Below are 17,152 nucleotides of genomic sequence, written 5' to 3'. Positions count from 1 at the left end.
TAACTTCACCTGAGAATGCCTTGTTCTCTCTTTCCCTGAACTCAAGTCAGGAAAATACTTCTTTTTTCTCTGAGTCCATGGATGGCCTGTGCTCTAGCTGCACAATGAAAGAAGGCCTGTAGGGTTACAAGAAAATACATGACTCAAATTCTTAGGTAACAGGTCAGAGTATCTTGCTATCAATTGTTTAAATGAATGCTCAAGATAATAGGGGAAGAGATGGGCAGGTCTAGACCTCAGACAGGCCTGGGTCCTCCTGGGGCATACTCCTGAGAACCTGACTTTCTCTTCACTCAGTCTGGCAGCCAAGACTCCAGCATTTGCAGTGGTTGTCTACTTGCTCCTGGTGGGTAGGCATGTGGGGAGCTAGAATTTCCACAATGGTCATGCAGGAAGAGAGATCAGAATAGAATAAAGCTTCCTGTGATTATAGAAAAGGGACCATTTTGCCCTATTGCAATGGTCATTCTGCAGGAGACACCTGGGGATCAAACCTCCATGCTGTGTTACCTCTCGTTTTATATCACAATCACTAAGTTTGTGTATTCTTTACTATCAGTCGTGCCTGTTGGTGTTGTTCATCCATTGTGCCACACATGTAAATGTCGTAAGCTGTAAAATCTAGTGAGAACATTTTATAAATATTAGTACTGTTGTTCTTAGCAAGTCCAATCAATGACTTTGGATAAGTCAACCTCTTTATCCAACTAAATCTTACTAAATAACAAACATTCAGTAAGTACCTATTATGTACTAAGCACCGGACTCATGGGTGGCATACAGTGAGAAGCAAAGCATGCATGGTTGCTACTTTCATAGGGCTTATGATTTGGTGGGGGAGACACAAAAATAATATTTAAAGATCACACAAAGGGACACCTGGGTGGCTCAGTTGGTTAAGCGTCTGCCTTTGGCTCAGGTCATGATCCCAGCGGGGAGCCTGCTTCTCCCACTCCCTCTGCCCCTCTCCCATGCTCATTCTCTCTCCTGCTTTCTCTCTCAAATAAATAAAATCTTAAAAAAATCTATCACACACGTTCATGATAACTTAAAATAATTGCTATGAAGGAAAAGTTCATAGAACTAGTCTAAAGGCAAAGGAGGCTCTTTTCGAGGCATTGGCATTAAGCTGATACCTAAATGTTAAAGGTTGAGTAGGGGTAGAGGCACCAGGCTTGCTCAGACCGTGGACCAAAGGACTCTTGATCTCCGAGTTGTAAGTTCGAGCCCCACCTTGGGTGTGGAAATCACTTAAAAATAAAATCTAAAAGAAAAAAAGGTTAAGTAAGGGTTAACTTGATAGGACTTTTGAGGGCTAGGCAAGAGTGGGAGTTCAGGTCAAAGAAACAGCATCTTTCTTTTCTTTTTTTAAAAAGACTTTATTTATTTATTTGAGTGAGAAAGAGCACGAGCAAGGGAGGGACACTGACTGAGCCACCCAGACGTCCCAAAACAGCATTTTTCAAAGGACGTGAGGTTAAAGACCAAAGTGGCTGGGAAGAGGTATCATGAGGAGAAGCTGGAAGGAGTAAGCAAACCTTATAGACAGTGTTAAGAATTTTGTATTTTTTTCCTAAGAACAACCCAAGTTTAATGCGTAAGTGTGACATGTTCAAATTTGTACCTCGTCACTCTGGTTGCTGTGATATCATCTCTCCTTCACCTCAGCCACCAGTTCTCAGAGCCACATTAGCGATTCGCATCAGTAACTCAGAGATCTCTGTCTCTGGCCACAAGCTGCTGTTCTTCTGTGGTTGTAACAAATACCTCAGGATACCCGTTCTTTCATTTCGTTGAGACCTCCAGTGGCTCTCTCACTCTGCTGTCTACATATTCATTGGTTCTCTCTTTCCTTCACTTTCCTCCCTATTTTGCTGAAGGGGATCAGAACCCGCCATGCTCCAATATGCCACTTTGGTATACTGATTATTCTGAGCAGAAGGCACTTAAGAAACAGCATGTGCCCTCCCCTTTCTAGGTAAAAGCAGGATATAAATTTTCCATGAGAGAGATGGCCTTTGTACCAGGAAAAGGAGAACATTCTTATCACTGGAAACAAGATGAATCTGTATAAACAGACCTACTAAAAAACCCCTTATCTTTCATTAGTTTCCTCCACATATTTACCCATCACTGTCCCACAATTTACTGCTCCAGCCCCACACCCGTTTTATTTTGTCTTGTCACATCTCCACGGTGTATGGTTCTCTGTTGAAGGGACATATAAGCTCTCAGAACTCTCAGCTGCTTTGGGTCTAGACTTCTTTTCCGTGGAGGGCCCTACGCCACATGAAAATATTAACACCACGTGAAACCTGCATGCTCTTCCGTTCTTCTGTCTTTTGTCAGTTTAGTTCCCAGGTCCAGGCTCAGAACCCAAGAGGCCAGAGGACACATGCTCCCCACACAGCTAAGATTCTCTGGTTCCTGATTTACATCACTCTTTCATTAACACCCCAAATGACCTTGCCCTCGTCTTCCTTGCTGACACCTGCCCAGCAGCACCCAGCGCAGAGCGCAGGGGCCGGCACAGAGCGAATGCACAATCCACATGCGTGAGGGAGTGCATCCGAAGCTGCACCGTCTCCGGGTAACCTCTGGGCCACAAACGGTACGGCGGAAGATCGCACACCTTCTATTTGCGTCACTGTACGTCAGGGGTCACCGACCACAGCTGGGTGCTCATCTTGCTCAGCTTGCGCTCTGACCGATTCAGATCTTCCCTCTGCTCACCTCACCCGCACGGACTGTCCGCTGATGACACCCTTTGTGTTTAGGAGACAATCACAAGCACTACGTAGACGCCACACCAACTGCCAGCTACCAATGCTCCAGATGTTCTTGAGTTTACCTCCTTCTTGTGCTTCGGGAGGAAGTGGTCCTTCCTTCTGGGTCCTGAATCCAATCCCCTGCTGTTTTCTGTGGAATCTTTCTCTTGCCTATATTATCAACATCTCTTTCTAATGGCTTTGCTGTATTCTCATTAAAATGGCCCATGCTTCTCCCATGAAGAAAAGCCCTCCCACTTCATCTTCCCAGGCAAATTTCTAGAAAATATTTTTAGCATATATTATTACCATTTCTTTACTTCGTATTTAACTTCTCAGCTCACTGCATTCTGGCTCAGCCTTCAACGTGCCATAGAAACTGATCCCACCAACGTTACCAACGATCTCCTTGTCCCTAAATCCAAAGAACACATTTTAGTTCTTAGCTTCCCTGACTTCTCAATAGCTTTCAATACCGTTGACCTCCTCTTTCATAATCCTTTTTGGCGGAGGGGAACCGGGCCTTCCAGTTTTGCTCCTACACCTCTGAGCTCAGTCTCTGTTTTGTTACTGATTATTGATTCATAATCTCTACCACCTTAGAAAATGGTGGAGTTCCCTCCAATGCTGTCCCAGGACACCTTCCTTTCTCACCCTTGACTTTCTCCTTAGAAGGTCTCATTGGGGGTGCCTGGGTGGCTCAGTCAATTAAGCGTCTGACTCTTGATTTTGGCTCAGGTCTTGATTTCAGGGTCTTGGGATTGAACCCCGCGTCAGGCTCTGTGCTCAGTATGGAGTCTGCTTGGGTTTCTCTCTCTCCCTCTGCCCCTTCCCCTGCTCACACTCTCTAAACAAACAAACAAACAAATAAACAAAATCTAAAAAAAAGGGTTTGTTTTCCATTAGAGTTCCCGTTATATCTGTATGCTGGTAAACCCTAAATCTGGATGAACAATCATGATCTTTGCTTTGAGATCCACACATACTTGTGCTTTTTAAACAGCTCCTCTTAAATTTGGTAAGTGCCTTGGACTCAAAATATCCTGAAACGAACACAAGAACTTTGCTCCAAAATTGCTACCTCTCCTCTAATGATTTCTACCTTGGGAAATGGCAAGATTGTCAATCCTCTTGTTCAAGCCACAAACCTTGACTCCCCGCATCTCACTTCCTGCTATGCTGGTGCAGGCTGCCATTGGCTAAAATAGTACCAAAGCTTTTGCACTGGTCTCTCCCCAACCCATTTTACCGTCTCAATCCAGCCTCCCCATTTCAGTCATAACAACCTTTTAAAACAATGCACACGATCGTGTCTTTTTTTCTACCTAAAATCCTTTAATACTTCTTTTTGCCCAACAGGAGACCTCTCCAGCTTCCGGCCTCTCTGTGCCACTTCTTCTCCCCTTCAGCCAGATATACTGGAATGTTCTCAGGCTACTTCCCTCTTAGGGACCTACGCAAATGCCATTTCTTTTGCCTGGGATGCTTATTCCTCCTTTTGGCTACTTCCCTGGTTACCTTGCACTATCATTTTCTCTTTGAAGCTTTCGCTGAGCTGAAGACTAGGTTAGGTTCATCTATTTACATTCCTGTAAGACTTTGCACACTTGAAATGTTTACTTTTGTGTGATTGTTTGTTTAACATGTATCTTCCCTGCTAAGTTAGAAGCATCACAAGAGGGAGGGTAATACCCGCCCTGCTCATCGTTGCAGCAGAAGCACCTAGAGACTTGCTCATTGCAGAGGCTAAATCTATATCTCCTCTTCTAATGACCATCTTACATCTAGTAAATAGTCATGGCTTTACATTAGCATTTAAGACTGAAACTCATCTTCTCGATGGTATATTCTGAGTCAAGTAAAATGTTGATTACATTTAAGTGCCCAGCTACTGAAAGTTCATATTATTAATTCCATTTCATAGAATGGGCAGTTGGGCCTTCTGTGTGCAGAGCAGTTAAAACAGGTGATGCAGAATGAGGTTGGTACTACGATTGTCCTCAGTTCGCAGATAAGGATCTTGGAACACAGAAAGGGTAAGTAACTTGCCCAAGGTCATACAATAGTAACTAGCAGGGCTGGGATTTGAAGAAACTGGCACTTGAATTTGGATTTGAAACAAAGGTGCATCTCTCCTCTACAGTACAATGACTATGATGAGAAGTCCCTCCTCTCATACCAAAATAGGCAGAGTGCACTAAGTCTGGCCGCTCCTCAGTTAGCCCTGGATACAAAGCTGTGGGCCTGGGAAACCTGTCTTTCTGCCCAGGGCACTGAGGGAAGAATTTGCCCATGCATGCCCCGTATTTAGAGGCGCGAGTGCCACCTGCTGGTCACAGTTGTTCTATCTTGGATCCTCCATTTTTTTTTTTTTTTTTTTTTTTTAAATATCCTCCACTTAACAGTTGTCTCTAACACGGCTCCACATTCATGTGGATTTTAGGAACTTGTTAATAGATTGTTCTACAATGATATACTTAAGCACTATCCTAGGCTTCCTAGGGATGAATTTTTCTGTCTTTTTTTTTGTTGTATTTAATTTTTTTGAGTCCACACTGAAATTTGGCTAAACAAATAGAAGAAAGTTCTTTGGGGAGCACCTGGGTAGCTCAATTGGTTAAGTGTCTACCTTCGGCTCAAGTCATGATCCTGAAGTCCCGGAGTCCGGGGATGGAGCCCTGCTTAGGGCTCCCTGCTCAGCAGGGAGTCTGCTTCTCCCCTCTCCCTCTGCCTACAGCTCCCCCTGCTTGTGCTGTCTCTCTCTCTGTCAAATAAATTTTTAAAAATCTTAAAAAAAAAAAAAAAGAAAGTTCTTTGTCATTCAGCACTTTTTTCCTTTTATCATAATAAGAAAGGTAAAATTTGTTTACAGTGAGACTTAAATTTTGTGTCTTTTTTAATTTTTAAAATGGTGATCATAGTAGCACTTATCTCAGAGAGCTGTGGTGGGAACAAAATAAATTAATCTGTAGACAGTGAGAAGACAGTGTCCAACACTTGATCAGCACTCAGTACGTGTTGTCTGTTATTTGTATTATCCCACAGGGAAATTAGATATCTTTTATCTTTTCTAGAGGATTAAGACAGGGAAACATTTCAAAATCTGGCATGCTCCAGAGTTACTCCTTTTGAAAATGAGGATGGCATAAGAGAGAAGTCTGGCTATTACAACTAGGCATACAATTGTGGGTTAAAGTTTTCATTCATGCTGTAAATATTTCCTGAGTGTCTACTGTATGCTGAGGAGGGCAGAAAAGCTATGGTGAGGGACAAGAGTCCCTGTCTGCAAAGAACATAGAGTCTAGGGACAGAATGTATTTGTGGGCTGACCAAGCAAATAACCTGAGGATGATGGGTGCTCTGTCCAGAAGCAGATAGTGGAGGCACTTGATGCAGTTTGCCTCCCTCCCCCCACCCACTACAGACCAGATGAAGGGACAGACTTTGTGTCTCCAGTAGCCCTGGTAAGCGCTCCCTCCCCTCCTGGAGGCATCCTCCTCCTCTAGCTAACTTTCTTTATCACCTTGAATCTCCCCCTCTCTCTCTTTTCAGGTCACTGCCAAGTGCTACAAGCTAAAATGTGAATAATCATATCTTCAGCTGTTGTAACTAGTAACATAGTCCTTCCCAGACGTATTTGCATTTCAAGGAAGAACTTTAGATCTATTCACAGTTCAAGCCCCAGACCAAAATGTCATCAAATGTCCTTTCTGACCCTAAGATTCTTAAACTTTGAGTTCAGCAACACAGTCTATAGAATGATGGTCAAATGACCATCAGGAAAAAAAAAATTAACAATGAATTTTAGTAAGCAACACAATTTCATGTTCTAATAGATGTGAAAGTCCTTTGAAAGATGCAAAAAGCACAATACACACGTGAGATATTATGCTCCCTGTGAATGCATGCTCACTCCCTCATGCAATGGATACTGAGAGGTTCATATTTCCGGCTCCTGGGTCCAGACATCTTGGTTATAACAGCTGTCACATAAATGAGCTTCATAAACCAGGGCTGCTTTTATGAGATAAATACTACCTGATTTTCTGAAAAGATCTCTCTGGATAAAACATTGAGTTGAAAGACTTAATTACATCTGTGTTACTCTTCGGTACCAAACAATATCACAACTCATAAATAGCTTTTTGTTCTTCTGACTTAAACATTAAAATAATATTTTGTCATTTTGTCAGCTTATCTGTTTCCTGTCTCATCCTTCCCCTCCCCACCACCAATCATCAGGATATAAAAAATAAAAACAAAGCTAAACTCTCTGATTCAGAGGGAAAACTCCAGAATAGAAGTATATACTCAAATAAAATTAATGGCTGGGTGAACATGGGTGTGAAAGGGATGTATTGTCAATCCATCAAGGTGGCCACAAAATCCTGAAAGGATCATAGTCTGTTAGAATTAGGTTACACATCTTTATCTAGCATCAAATAGTAGATCCTAAGATCTTACTTCCCCCAAATCCCCAAACCACCAAATTCCTTTCTGCACTAGGCTTCCTGCTTCAAGTTTGTCGGAATTTCCACTAAGGAGGATGGAACAACAGAGCCGCCCTCCCCAGCTTCTCCATTCCCAGTGACCCACACCCCCCTTTCCCTAATTGTCCAATTTTTGTTTTGAGATAAATAATATCACTTCCCCAGAATGAGATAGGGGATCCTATTATATAACTTGTTTGAGATCTTCCCAAGTTGCCTAGTTCCATTAGAAAAATAATACAATATTAGCAAGGTGCCAGGAACAGAACTTTTACACAATAGGCACTAAATAAATGTTAGTGTAATTGAATTGAATAGTTTAAGAGGGCACAACCAAGTGGAGGCACGAGGAACCTCTAGAGACTATCTGAATTTCCACCACCACCGATGAACATGGCTAATTTATCCAAGATTTTTTTTCTCCCAATAACTGACTTTACTAGTCTGTCGATTTGTTGAACAACCAGTCTGGCTCAAACTAAGAAAATTGCTTGATTAAATGACTAGGGATGCGGGAGGGGGCACGGACTCTCAAAAGATGATTTAAATTAACCTGAGAGGTACTGTATTCTGCCTGTATTTTCACAAGTGATCACTTTGTATTTTTTTACACTTCGGCTGTGTGGTTTTTCCAGCGAGTTGAACCAGTTTCTAAGTCTAATTGGTATAGCATGAGTGTCCTCCTGGTTGGAAATGCTTCTTCTGAGCCACTCTGCTTTGCTCAAATTGCCCAATGCAGGTCAGGGTGAGGACTTGGGGGAGTACCTAGACTCCCCTTCCAGTGAGTGGTTGTTTCAAGCCAACCACAAACTAGAAGTTAATTGCTCTAGTCTCAATAAAACTGGCTAATTCAACTTCTTATTTTAAAGTAAAAAATCTCCCGTAGTGTAGACAGCCTTAAATTAACTACAGTTTGCAAATATTGCCCAAACTGTTGGGTCTTTCCAAAGTTACTCTGAAAACAATAGCGATGCTGTATGGACAAATTATAAAAAGATGGTGAGATTTTTGTTTAAAAACAAATATGGGGAAGTCTGGGTGTGGTAAATTACAAAGCAAATTGAAGACATAATGGCCTAGAGGGCGGAACTTGTTGTGGAGTTAAAAAAAGAAGATCTGAGTATGGGTTCAGCTGCCTCATAGTATCATAAAGTGCCACACTTAAACACTACTCAAAGGCACATGCTTTTATTTAATGATCTTTAAAGGTCACAGAGCAGACCTTCCAGGAAGGAGGCATATGGGTTTGCTTTTCCCTGTTCCCTGGAAACCACAGGAAACCACCAGCATATCAAAGATCAAATACAAACTATTTCTATCAATAACTTAAACAAAGAATTTTGTATTTCTAGTATTAGAAATATCACAAAGGGCAGATTTCTAAAGAAGCTAATACTATATAGTTCTTTATATGATCCCTTGGTTTCAGCAATCTTGTCTTTGACATAGCTGGTGTTGACCCTTTCCCCCCCCCGCTGCCCTAATAAAGGTTCGCATCACCTCTTTTCCAGAAGATCACAATTATCTATAAATGGGCTCCCGACCTCCAGACTCACTCCTGTCCAATCTTGCTTCCACAAGGCTGTCACAAATCAAAAGGTAAAGCTCAAAACCAAAGCTAAACAAGATGCTGTTAATGAATCTATACATAGGACATAAAATTCTTCAAAAAGCAAGAGACCAATGAGCACAAAATACAGAATAGTGGTAATCTCTTGGGGGAGGCAAGGAGGTGACACAGGGAAGAAGCATATAAATAGAGCAATGGAACTGGAAATGTTTTAATTCTTAAGTTGGATAGTAACATTTACTTCTTATATTGAATAATGAGTTCACGAGTATCCCTTCTATTCTGATTCAGAATTTATATAAGTGATATATAGTCTTTTTTAAGTGATCAAATACTACATGATATACTATTTTAAGTCAGGAGAATGAAATTTGATTTAAAGGAAAGCATTAAGTGAACATTGGTACAGGTATTATACATTATACATGGTGACAACATGAAAGTGATGGGAAAATGACTAATATTTAGGAAACAGGGGCTTATGGAAACAAATCCACATTTCTTAGCAGATCATAAAAAGTACAAATGGGGTCATGTTTACTTTTCCAACAATTTCCTCTCACTGCTCTCCTCCCAAACCTACCAAACAAACCATATTCTTTCAAGTTTCATGCCCTTGCACGTGCTATTCCCTCCTGCTGAACTCTCTTCCTACTATCTCTGCTTGATGAACTCTTATTCATTCTGGAAGACCCAGCTGAGATGTTCCCTTCTCAAGGATACTGAACTACTGTACTCTTTCTTCAGGCCGAGTTATTCCCTCTTTACATTTCCAGAGTATTCCATCTGTTCCCTATCCTCTGCTATCACACTCATGCATTGCATGTTTATTTTTTATCCATCTTTCTATCTAAATGATAAATTTCATGAGACTAAAACTTACTCAACTTTGTATCTCCAGTACCCAGGGCATTGCATGGCAACAAGAAATAACTGAGGGACTGCTCACAACAAATATCCAGAAGTACATGAATAAACCTTCCTCAGCTTGAGAGGCACTGTGACTTCCAGCTTACTCAGACTCCCAAAGAATACAGCAATTTGAAGACTAATTCTGTAATCACTGGGTGGTCAAAGACAAATAAGCCAACACACTAAAGAGAGGAAAAGTTACAGAGGCAAAAATCACTGAGCCAAGTGTTCTCAATGTTGGAAACTGCATCAGAGAGGGACTAAGAAACTATCATTTAAACACATACATACCTCCTCTCCATGGGTAAGTATGCATATGGAAACTACTGTTATCCTTCGCTCACAGAAGCGTCCAGAGCTTAAGTGATTGAGAGAGGGTGACAATGGAGTAGGGAATTGGCAGAGGAATACAGCAGATGAAAAGAAGAAACATGAAGTCTTACCGGCAGTTCCACTGAACATGCAGTTTCCATGGCAACTCCGGGTGAAGAGAAGTTGGCATGAGCTATAACCACATCAGGATCACTGACCTTTGAAGCACACGGCCAGAGAACGGTAATGCCTGCATTAAGAGACTGCAATGAACAGCACTGGATGTAGGTAAAAAGTGGATCCCGGGCAACTTGTCTTGGAGGCCCTTCCGTTCTCCTTCACCATTCGTTCAACAATGATTTACTAGGCACTACTATTTGACAGACGGGTCCAAGGCGCTAGGAGATCACAGTGGTTGTTATAATTTAGTCCTTCCCTTAATGACCTCACAGCCTACTGGGTGGGAGGCAAATGTGACACGTGTATGAGCACAACACAGGTTAGAACTGATAATTATCCTATGTGAAGTATAAATCAACAGATGTGGAAACACAGAGGAGGGAAAGCTAAGTCTCAGTTTGAATGTATTGACAAGGAAAGAATAAATAAAGGAAGTGATTTATCATCTGAATATTAAGGAAGGACAGGAATGAGATATGTAAGAGAGAAGGAATAATGTGAACATGGAGTGAATTCTGGAAATCTAGGGCGTAGTATACCGTTTTCATTCTGGAAGAATCATCTGGAAATCTTTGAGTCCTTTCCCAAAAAGCAAATACTCCTATGGCATCTCATACGTCTTTATTATACTTAGGAGGATTAGGCTACAATGGAGAAAAATAAAAGTCAGATGCCAGCACCACAGCAGTGCATTGTAGCAACAATGGTATATTGATTAAAGACGTGGCCTTTCAGCGTTGAGGGCAGTAACAGACAGCACAGATGTGGAATTGTTTCTTTTTTCAATTTATTTTGCAAAGGGCCTCAAGGTTGTGGGACTGAACTAATCCTAATTCATGGTTCGTGATACACTCTTCCTTGGTTAATGCATGAAAACCTTTATTTGCTTATTGGCTGGATCGTTATTTTTATAATGTAACAAAATTTCTGCTTTTGGCAAAAAATGACAGAGTAACTGGTACTGGACTTGTGCTTTCTCTGTAAACAACAAGAAAATTGCACGAGGTGTAGGGAAAAAACAAGCTTTCAGATATTGGAAAACAAGTAGTGTAGGGAAGTGATCCCTGAGGAAAGGGACTCAGAGTCATCCTATGATCACTCTGGCTCTCTACATGGAGGCACTTTCTAGACTGTGTAGCAAGCAGGAGAACCCCAAGCAGAGTACAGAGGACTCACCGAGGTGAGGGGACAGTAATCAGGAGAATGACAAAATCCAGACACACAACAATGTAAAATGACAATGCCCAGCACCTAATCAAAAAATACTAAAAAGAGATCATCTTCTGGATAATATAGATAATAACAGATAACACAATTCTAAAAACAGAAGAGGCAGGGAAATGTGACTTTTAACCAGGAGAAAAGTAAGTAATTAGGAGCAAAATAATAGTTAATTTCTTGTCAAAATTAACATGAGCCAGCAGATAACAACATTTCTAGCACACTGAAAAGCAAAATATGTTTCAGCATGCTGGAATTCTATACCTAGCAAAAATATCTTTATAAAATGAAGGGCATGGCAATTATGGACTTGATGAGCACTGAGTGACATACAGAATTGTTGAATCACTATATTGTACACCTGAAACTAATACAATGATATGTTAATTATACATACTTCAATAAAAAAATAACTAAAGTATGATTTAGACCCTGCAGTCTTGTAAGATTTCGTAAGAATCTTAAGATTTCTTACAGAAGTTTTTTAAAGAACATCTTCTATAAAGTGATAAATTATATTAAAATTAATATATTTTGCTTATCAAATGATATCTTAAAAGAAAATGAAAGAGAATTGTGAAATTGAGAGAACATATTTGCGATACACACATGAATAGTATCCAAATGACTAGTATCAGGAACAGTTTCTAACAATTGATAAGAAAAATACCTAAAATTAGGAAAAATAACAAAAGAAATTAATACATCCAGCAGAAACACATAGAGCCAATAACCATATGAAGAAATGTTCAATATTAATATTGATCAGAGAAATACAAATAAGGAACCCGATCATATACCATTTTATACTTATTTGATTGGCAAAAATACAACAGAAATACTAAAATTTCAAACAATAAGAGTCAAAAGTATTCGAGTTTGGTTGAAGGGTAGATTGTGTATTGCATAATAATCTTACAAAGGCACTTTGAAACTAACCCCTGGAGAGTATTCAATGCTAGTCTAAGGAGTTTAATTTGCAGGTATACAGGGCTGTAAGGTTAACTGCTGGCTGCTCAGACCCTCACAATGGACTGCAATTACCTTTGCTCAGAGCAGTGATCTATGGCTCAGCCCTTCCATGCATCTTCCTGTTCTTTTCACAAATTGCTGGCCACAGGCTTTATTCCACAGAATGTAAAGCATGAAAGAAATTTTCTCTTCTTCAAATAATTTTTTTATTTTGGCATGACGCTGTCAGTACTTCATCCCAAAGGTAGGAAGAAGATGGGGATTTCAGAGAGTTGGGTAAGTGGGAGAAATTTTTATTTCTTGTTTCAGTAAAATGGATACTTCTATTGACTGACTGAAGTTTTTAGCCTCTCTCTCAAATGCCTGGAAAGCCCCACAGGAAATAGTACGTTTGGTTTAATCATTTTAGATGAAAAAAAAAATCTGTTTGTCTAAAACCTCAAGTTACAGGAAGGATAGCTGTGATTAAACAATATAATGAATAACAATGGTGCTGTCTTTTATCCCAAAATACCATACTTTCCCAAAGCACCTTCGTGTACTGTTTTATAGACACAATTCTGAGAGGCAGGGTAAATACTGTTAGTCCCATTTGATGAGAGAGAAACTGAGACACAAAGATGAAATGACTTTCCCTAAAATGGTCAGCCTCTTAAATGGTAATGCTAGAACCCAGACTCAGCTGTCCTGATCCTGAGCCCCTGTTGGCATTCTCTCTGTTCCCTCTACCCTATCCTCTTCTTTCTTCCCTCCCACTCTCTTCCTTTTCTCTAAATACTAACTTTAATAGCTTGTTAAAGTACATATATATTGTAGAGAAGTTAGAAAAGCATAAAAAAGAGATTAAGATCACACACAATCCAACCATTCAGATAACAACTATTAAAATATGAGTCTGTGCTTTTTAGTTTTTTACTTTGTGCATCTATATTTTTTAAATAGGGAGCACACTTACATATAACTTTTGTCACATGCTTCTTCACTTAACGGAATAGTGTAAATATTTTCCCAAATTGTTTAATATTTTTCCAAAACACAAATTTTATTGGCATACTATAATTTATTTAACCAATCCACTCTACTGTTGTAGATTCTTTTTTTAAAGATTTATTTATTTATTTAACAGAGAGAGAGAGAGAGGGTGGGAGAGAGAGAGTGCACACTAGCAGGGGGAGCGGGAGAGGGAGAAGAAAGCTCCCTGCTGAGCAGGGAGCTGGATGCGGGGCTCCATCCCAGGACCCTGAGATCATGACCTGAGCCTAAGGTAGATGCTTAACTGACTGAGGCACTCAGCTGCCCCTGTTGTAGATTATTTTCAATGCTTCACCATTAAGAACGACAGAGTAATATATATGTATATAAATAAAACTTTGTGTACATCTCTGATTTTTTAATTATGATAAATTCTTAGTAATGGAATTTCTGGGGCACTTTTTTATACACTGAAACATGGCCGTTATGAAGTAACAGCAACTTGATGCACATTGGAATTTTGGATTTCAGAAATGAAGTGGTTTTGGATGGTCTAGAGTATGACCATGGAGGTAGGTGAATAAACTGGAAAGTAGATTTTTACAAAATAGGATGCTAGCATTCTATACATTGCTTGTGAGGGTATACGCTGGGCTTTATGAGGAGGCAATTTGGCAAGCTTTAAAAACTAAAAATACATATGCCCTTGGATTTAGCAATTCCTCTTATATTTATTCAATAGATTTCCTTCTGTATGTGAAATGATACACAGAATTATTCACTGCAACATTATTTATAAAACACTGGAAACAACCTACAGATTCATCAATAGGCATCTGGTTAAAAAGAATGTTACAGTTATTAAAATACAAAGTTAAGTTTTTTAAAAAAGGAATAAGCAGCAATATAAAATACTACCTTTGTGTGAAAAGATAGTAGTGGGGAGAACATACACACGTGGACACAACTACATAAAATATTTAGTTAAGTTTACCTAAGGTAGTTATAGTAGTTGTCTCTAAAGAGAACTGGTTGGCTGAGGACAGTGGAGGGGAAAAGCCTACTCTTCATGGTCTGTCTCTCACTGTGGTTTGAGGGTGGGTTTTTTTTAGTATGTGTGAGGAGAAGGGGCACCTTGTGGGAGGAAGGGAGGATGGCCTCTCATATCACACTACATATACCAGTGCCCATTTATGTCCCCGCAACTTAGGCTCTAGATTTTAGGAAAACACGATCCAAAAGGGAGAAATACTGGAGGAGGAACCATCTGCATTGAAGCTCTGGTTTGCTTCTCCTAGCTGTGGGAGGTTTGCAAATAATGAGAATGGGAAGAATAATATTCTTACCTCTCAGGGTTGTTTTGAGGAGCCAGGGAAATCACGAAATGCTTTATAATGGCAAAGCAATATTAAAAAGTAAAGTGGTTATCAACAAAGATTTCTGGAACATCACTATGTTCCAGGCACTGTGTTAAAATGGTAATTACCTTAGTATTTTATTAATCATTTTTCTCGCCTCTTATAAATGTATGCTTATCATTGTTCACTTCTGTGGTTGTTTCTGGCTAAAAATCAGTTTGCCCATCTGTCTGTGTCCCTAGTTCACCCCTAGCCCCCTTTTGTTTTTATCCCATTAACTAGGACAGAGATCGGCAGAAAGCCCAAGGACCTGATTCAACCTCCAAACATGTTTTGTTTGCCCACGGAATGTTTCAATATTTTTGAGATGGTTGACTTTATTATTTTTTTAATCAAAAGATTTCAAAAGTCACATATTTTATTTTTTTTAGAAAAATCAGAAGACCTGGCAATAATTCGGGAAACAGTATGGGGTTTCCTCAAAAAATTATAATTAGAACTACTATATGACCCAGCAATTCCACTTCTGGGTATTTATTCAAAGAAAATTAAAACATTAACTCAAAAAGATATATACACTCCCATATTCATGTGTGGCGTTATTTACAGTAACCAAGATATGGAAACAACCTAAGTGTCCATCAATGAATGAATGAATGAATGAAGACAATATGATATATATACACACACACACATATATACCATTATATATGGAATATTATATATATACGTATATATAATGAAATATTATATATATACGTATATATAATGAAATATTACTCAGCCATAAACAGGAACGAAATCTTGCCATTAGCAACAACATGGATGGACCTTGAGGGCATTATACTGAGTGAAATAAGTCAGACAGAGAAAGACAAATACCATATGATTTCACTGAGATGTGGAATCTAAAACAACAACAACATCCCCCCCCAAACCAAGCTCATAGATTCAGAGAACAGATTGGTGGCTACCAGAGGCAGGGAATAGCAGTGGGTGAAATGGGTGAAGGGGGTCAAAAGGTACAAACTTCCACTTAAAAAGACGTCAGCCATGGGGATGTAACGTACGGCATGGTGACTATGGCTAATACTACTGCATTGCTATTGAAAGTTGCTAAGAGAGTACATCATGAAAGTTCTCATCACAAGGGAAAACATGTAACTGTATGGTGATGGATGTTAACTACATTTATTGCAGTGATCTAGTTCGAATCATGTTGTACATCTGCAACTCATATGATGTTATATGTCAATTATAGCTCAGTTAAAAAATAGTAATAATGCAGTAAATTAAAAAGAAGAAGAAGGAGGAGGCGGCCTGGCAGCAATGGGCCTCGGGGCAAGAGGCTGCTGAAGCTGAGCTGGGCTGCCCGCCGGGGCCTGGCTCATCCAACACCATCCTCTCCCGTCCCACGACGTCCCCGCCTGGCCCTGTGCATAGCAGTTTTCTACACCTAGAGCAGGCGAGGACTGCTAACTCCTTTCCTGGCTTCCAAGCGCGTGTGGAAACAGAGGGGCTTTCCTATTCCTGTCAGCACGGCCAGGTCGCCATCCGTGGCCCTGCTCCAGCTCGGAGAGCCGGCGGGCAGAGAAGCAGGGAGCCTGGCCAGGGCCCAGCAAGGCCAGCGTGATTAAAGGGTTGGAAGACAGAGCCTCTGAGGCCAGTTTTAAGGAACTGGACTTTTCCCCTGGAACAAAATAGGACAGAGGATGATTCAGTTGTCATCTTCAAGGGTCTGAGGGGTAATTACGATGGGAGTGATACCCAGCTGCCCTCCCTGCATGTTTATCCCGCTGTAGGAGGAATGCCGCAGAGCGGTAAGGAGCTTTTAACTTTTTACTTGAGGCTGATAGAAGCCTCCATCTGCCTCAGGCCAGGCTGGACTTTCCTGTCTGAAACAAAAAAATCAACTGGGTGACTCCTTGAATTCTTTCCTAACTTCAATTCTTAATGTTTTCCTCTACCATATTCTCTTTTATTTCCAGAGGCTTACCAGAAGAAAGTTAGGAAGGGCTTTCTTGAATAAGAAAACAGTATGAATCACTGTAAAATTCTCTTTAGCAGCATCTAACCTTGATGTTACCACAGTAAAAAATGCACGGATACTCTTCCTAAACATACAATTAGGGCACAGCTGGGAAAGTATTTAAGATTCTTTTCCCAAGTTAACTTTTTACCAGTTAGATTGCTATGGGTATAGTTTGCTCAAAAGACTTGAAGAGAATAGTTTGGAGGACTTAATCAAGTGCAAGTCTTATAAAAAAATATTCCCTAGACTATCTATTCTTAGTTGCTTTTATTTAGTTTTAAAGATAATAGCGAGTTTTTATGTCTCTGCTCATTGCGAATTCTGTGAGTCTATACAGAGGAGCTGGAGGGATTTCTCAAGATGTC

Source organism: Ursus americanus, chromosome 1, assembly GCF_024610735.1.
Source record: "Ursus americanus isolate L20-20 chromosome 1, mUrsAme1.1.p, whole genome shotgun sequence".
In the NCBI taxonomy this organism is placed as follows: domain Eukaryota; kingdom Metazoa; phylum Chordata; class Mammalia; order Carnivora; family Ursidae; genus Ursus; species Ursus americanus.
Note: the sequence above shows the minus strand (reverse complement) of the source record.